Source organism: Lethenteron reissneri, chromosome 7 (assembly GCF_015708825.2).
Source record: "Lethenteron reissneri isolate LAM-NWPU_2019-01 chromosome 7, ASM1570882v1, whole genome shotgun sequence".
Lineage (NCBI taxonomy): Eukaryota > Metazoa > Chordata > Hyperoartia > Petromyzontiformes > Petromyzontidae > Lethenteron > Lethenteron reissneri.
This window is the reverse complement of record NC_083785.1, coordinates 6,638,003-6,644,559: the sequence shown is the minus strand read 5'-3', so window position 1 is coordinate 6,644,559 and position 6,557 is coordinate 6,638,003.

Genomic DNA, 6,557 nt, shown 5'->3' with positions numbered 1-6,557 from the left:
GCGCTGCTTGTGCGCTCCTCGAGGCTAAGGGAAGAAGCGGCGTGTGAATAATGCAACGCCCGTGCGGCGACGTCGCTTCGCCGCGCTCTGCGACTGGATTTAAACGGGTCGGCATCGCCGCCGCTGCAACGACGTGCTGTTGACCCTCCGTTCGCCGCGTGACGTCGCCGTCAATCGAGGAGATAAGGGAGAGGTGGAACCACAGATGTGGAGGTGGCCACGTCGGCGTATGGGGACCGCAGGCACTTTCACGAGTGGCCTCCACCTGAACCCAGACGTCGTCGTCGTCGTCGGCATGGCAAGCCGCTCCTCGTGCTCTCCCTACTGCCGCCCACCGGCACCAGGAACCGGAGTGTTGAACCCGAAAACAAGAAACCGGTTTTAACTGTCAATTTTCTAGAGCTGAACCCAAATAAAATTTTGTTGCTCTGGAATGAAAACCAAAAAAATATATATATGGTTACCGGTTCAATAACTTGCACTTTTTTTTATCCGGGGATGTTAAAAGGAACGCTTGGCTGCAATCCGACAGCTCCTCTGGGCAGTTGTAGCCAATCACCGACTCGGTGAGCCATCGCACGCGCAGAGCCCGTGCGCCTTGGTCGTTCGCACGAGACCACAACGCTCCCCGCGACTGCTGTGATAGGGACGGATACATCTCCGTCTGTCTTTCTGTATGTCTCTGGCTACGTCGTACGGTGCGAAATACGTTGTATATACGTACACACATATGGGTCTCACCGTATTCTGCAACACACGTACACAGATGTTTGAAACGTTTCAAAAACATCTCTCGGCTCTGCAATGAATACCGCATATTATCAGAAAAACATTTAAAAAGATGAAAGATTTAACCTGCTTGAAACCGGTTTTTAACACGGTTAACAATAACACGTTCCATTAGTTTTTGATTAACTAAAACCGTTCCCGAAAATCATTCGGTTTGACTCCCTGCCAGAAAACCATCATGAGCATCCATCAATACACATACAGCTCCCATCAGCAGAACCCACATCACATACACCGACCACTAGCCTCCATCACCACCTCCACTCATCGGCAGCACCCATGAACACACGGATCTCACCATCATCCATTGGCAACCACATCACTCGCACTCATCATCCACCATGAGAACCATGACCAAACTTCACCGAACCACAGCACAATCAGGGGCTCCACTGATGCCGCTCTTGGCAAGGCCATGGGGGACCAGTGACACCCCCCCCCGCCTACGCAGCTCCCCAAATGGTCCCTCCCCCTCCGCATCTCCCACCAGACGACCTCCCACGTGCCAGGCGAGCGGGGCCCACCACCCCTCTCCACGGCGAGCATCGACGGAGGGTCTCGTATTGCGCGAAGGTTCATGTTCCCACGCGGTAGGTTTGCGTGTAGTAAATGTGTTGTTTTTTTATACTGGGGCATGCTAACTAGAGTAGCCTGTATTGCCGTCTTAGAGAAGAGAGCCTTGTTGCAGAGACCAAATGCCACCTTACCGCGTTGCCACGACGAGATTTTGGGGCGCGGCGGGATACGGTTGGAGTGGCGTGCGACGTGAGGATGGAGCTTGATGACGCACCGCCGTGCTCGCGATGTGACAAGCCGAGGTGAAGCGGATGAGTTGACAGAGACGCAGATCGAGAAGAGGCCGCATGGACACGCGATGAGAGGATGCGGCGACGCAACTAAAGATGGAACAATACGCCATGGGGGGGGGGTGGGATTTGGATGTGGAGATGCGACGACGGTGCGTTACAAATCTCGATTGAGGGACCCACCCGCGACGATGGTGGGGGGATGGTGGGGGGGGATGGCGTCGCGCAGTGGAGGCGAACCCTCGGGCGTGTGAAGTGTTGAGCTTGTGTACAGTAGCAGGTGGAATAAAACCGACCCAAAGCCTACGTGCGTCGCCCTGTCCGTTAAAATCTGGAGCGCCTCTGCATGCCTCCACGGAGCGAGCACACCGGCCAAAGTCTACGTAAATCGTCCACGTTGTAATAACGTTTCACATTGGGGGGGGGGGGGGAGAAACGCCGCATCGCGCATTCGCTGAAACTGCGAGTACGGTGCAGCGAGCGAGCGAGCGAGAGAGCGGCGCGCGCCTCCCCAGTTGGCAAACACTTGGTGAACTCTCCGATCGTTATCTGCGCACGGGACACGGGGTTCGCTTTCACGTCCAACACCACCGTCGGTATTTGCGCGCGAGCCAACAAGCTCTCGCCGCCCGGAATTCCGGGGCTCGTTGCCCGAGGTTCGCGGGTCGAGCGCTGCGGCCGCGCCGGTTCGCACTGCGGGTTGCGGTGCGTTGAGCTCCCGGGGAAATGTAGAAAGGCAGAGTGTGTGCCGGAGTCATGGTTCAAATTTGGCTAATTAGTGGGAAAGCCACGTCGCAAGTGCCCCCCCAATTCTGCGAATCCATTGCCGACCAAGTCCGTGGATCACCAAGGGCGCCTTCTTTCAGCGCTCACCTTGTGCCATGCCACGCAAATACAAAGTGCACCTGTGACTTTCTGCGGTTTCAAGGGCCGCTGAAATTAACCTGGCCGATTTGGAAGAAATCTTCAGGGGCATTTTCTGCTCTCGGGACGAACCGTGAACACGTCTGTGGCCGCACAGCTTCTCTAGCGGGGGCAGCAGCAGCAACGACGAATTAACAGAATCCGCGAAATGCAAGCGGCGAGCGCCTCTCATCTCGCAGCTACGCGCCTGGGCCGAGCACCCCGGGTTGCCCCGCGCCAGTCCGACCAAGCAGTCACAGGTGACCTTGCGCAGCGGCGCGCTGGTGACATCACCAGTGTGACCCTTTAATACCCGACTGCGGTGACGTCACTCGGGCGCATCCGAAGGTCACGTTTCTCGCCGACAAGCGGTGCAAACGTCCAGCCGAACGACCCCTGGGTGCGAAGCGACGAGAGAGGCGCCTCTCCACGTCGCGAGGTCGAACCGCCTCTCCCTCTAACGACAGCGGCCGCAGCGCCCGTTACTCTTTTTTCTCGACAGCGCTCCCACCGTGCTCGGGCCAGGACCGCGTAGTCACTCGGCACGACGTCCGACGTTTCGTTCCGCGTGCTGGGGAAGCTTCCTACGGGGAGAGCCGAATTCTGCCGGGCCGCGTGGAACGGAACGCCGGGCGTCGTGCCGAGCGGCGCGCGGTCACGGAACCAGAGAGAGTGCAGCGGCGAGCGTGAACACCTTCGCAGCGTGAGCTCTGTCGTTTAGCTCGCGTTTTTTTCTTTTTACGACAACGCCAGAGCCCGACAATATCACGCCGAACAGGTTAACAACGGGGTACAAACTAAAATCCGCGGTCATCTATTCCGGCGGAACCACACGAAACGGGAAGAAAAAGAAGGGAAATGGGGCCCATTGCTCGCTCCGTTGTTGTTGTTGGGGTTGCCTTTCAAGCAGAGGGTGAGAACTCTGCAGACCAGGGAGAGAGAAGAAAGCTCAGGCAGCAGCAGCAGGCTGGAACAGCGGCGTCGCCACCCACTCTCGCAGGCACGCGGGAGGTTGAACATTTAGCCGTGCGACCCTCGGCAATCACAAATGCCACGCAGCAGCAGTAAGCAGCCATATGTGGCACGTAACCACACAGCAGCCCTGCCAACCCACCACGTACACACACACAGCAGCCCTGCCAATCCACCACGGACACACACACAGCAGCCCTGCCAATCCACCACGTACACACACACAGCAGCCCTGCCAATCCACCACGTACACACACAGCCCGCTTGCCAATCCACCACGTACACACAGCAGCCCTGCCAATCCACCACGTACACACACAGCCCGCTTGTCAATCCACCACGTACACACACGCACAGCTCGCTTGTCAATCCACCACGTACACACACACACACAGCAGCCCTGCCAATCGACCACGTACACACACACACACACAGCAGCCCTGCCAATCCACCACGTACACACACAGCCCGCTTGCCAATCCACCACGTACACACACACACACAGCAGCCCTGCCAATCCACCACGTACACACACACACAGCAGCCCTGCCAATCCACCACGTACACACACAGCCCGCTTGCCAATCCACCACGTACACACACACACACAGCAGCCCTGCCAATCCACCACGTACACACACACACAGCAGCCCTGCCAATCCACCACGTACACACACAGCCCGCTTGTCAATCCACCACGTACACACACACACAGCAGCCCTGCCAATCCACCACGTACACACACAGCCCGCTTGCCAATCCACCACGTACACACACAGCAGCCCTGCCAATCCACCACGTACACACACGCACAGCTCGCTTGTCAATCTACCACGTACACACACGCACAGCTCGCTTGTCAATCCACCATGTACACACACAGCCCGCTTGTCAATCTACCATGTACACACACAGCCCGCTTGTCAATCCACCACGTACACACACACACACAGCCCGCTTGTCAATCCACCATGTACACACAGCCCGCTTGTCAATCCACCATGTACACACACGCACAGCTCGCTTGTCAATCCACCATGTACACACACGCACAGCTCGCTTGTCAATCCACCATGTACACACACACACAGCCCGCTTGTCAATCCACCACGTACACACACACAGCCCGCTTGTCAATCCACCACGTACACACACGCAGAGCTCGCTTGTCAATCCACCATGTACACACACGCACAGCTCGCTTGTCAATCCACCATGTACACACATGCACAGCTCGCTTGTCAATCCACCATGTACACACACAGTCCGCTTGTCAATCCACCACGTACACACACACACACAGCCCGCTTGTCAATCCACCACGTACACACACACACAGCCCACTTGTCAATCCACCACGTACACACACACACACAGCCCGCTTGTCAATCCAACACGTACACACACACACAGTCCGCTTGTCAATCCACCACGTACACACACAGCCCGCTTGTCAATCCACCACGTACACACACAGCCCACTTGTCAATCCACCACGTACACACACACACACAACCCGCTTGTCAATCCAACACGTACACACACAGCCCGCTTGTCAATCCACCACGTACACACACAGCCCACTTGTCAATCCACCACGTACACACACACACAACCCGCTTGTCAATCCAACACGTACACACACACACAGCCCACTTGTCAATCCACCACGTACACACACAACCCGCTTGTCAATCCACCACGTACACACACACACAGCCCGCTTGTCAATCCACCACGTACACACACACACAGCCCACTTGTCAATCCACCACGTACACACACACACACACACAGCCCGCTTGTCAATCCACCACGTACACACACACACACACAGCCCGCTTGTCAATCCACCACGTACACACACACACACAACCCGCTTGTCAATCCACCACGTACACACACACACACAGCCCGCTTGTCAATCCACCACGTACACACACACACACAACCCACTTGTCAATCCACCACGTACACACACACGCACAGCCCGCTTGTCAATCCACCACGTACACACACACGCACACAGCCCGCTTGTCAATCCACCACGTACACACACACACACAGCCCGCTTGTCAATCCACCACGTACACACACACACACAACCCGCTTGTCAATCCACCACGTACACACACACACACAACCCGCTTGTCAATCCACCACGTACACACACACACACACACAGCCCGCTTGTCAATCCACCACGTACACACACACACACAACCCACTTGTCAATCCACCACGTACACACACACACACAACCCGCTTGTCAATCCACCACGTACACACACACACACAGCCCGCTTGTCAATCCACCACGTACACACACACACAGCCCACTTGTCAATCCAACACGTACACACACACACAGCCCGCTTGTCAATCCACCACGTACACACACACACACAGCCCACTTGTCAATCCACCACGTACACACACACACAGCCCGCTTGTCAATCCACCACGTACACACACACACACAACCCGCTTGTCAATCCACCACATACACACACACACAGCTCGCTTGTCAATCCACCACGTACACACACACACACACAGCCCACTTGTCAATCCAACACGTACACACACACACAGCCCACTTGTCAATCCAACACGTACACACACAGCCCGCTTGTCAATCCACCACGTACACACACACACAGCCCACTTGTCAATCCAACACGTACACACACACACAGCCCACTTGTCAATCCAACACGTACACACAGCCCGCTTGTCAATCCACCACGTACACACACACACAGCTCGCTTGTCAATCCACCACGTACACACAGCCCGCTTGTCAATCCACCACGTACACACACACACAGCTCGCTTGTCAATCCACCACGTACACACAGCCCGCTTGTCAATCCACCACATACACACACACACAGCTCGCTTGTCAATCCACCACGTACACACACACACAGCTCGCTTGTCAATCCACCACGTACACACAGCCCGCTTGTCAATCCACCACATACACACAGCCCGCTTGTCAATCCACCACGTACACACACACACAGCCCGCTTGTCAATCCACCACGTACACACACACACAGCCCGCTTGTCAATCCACCACGT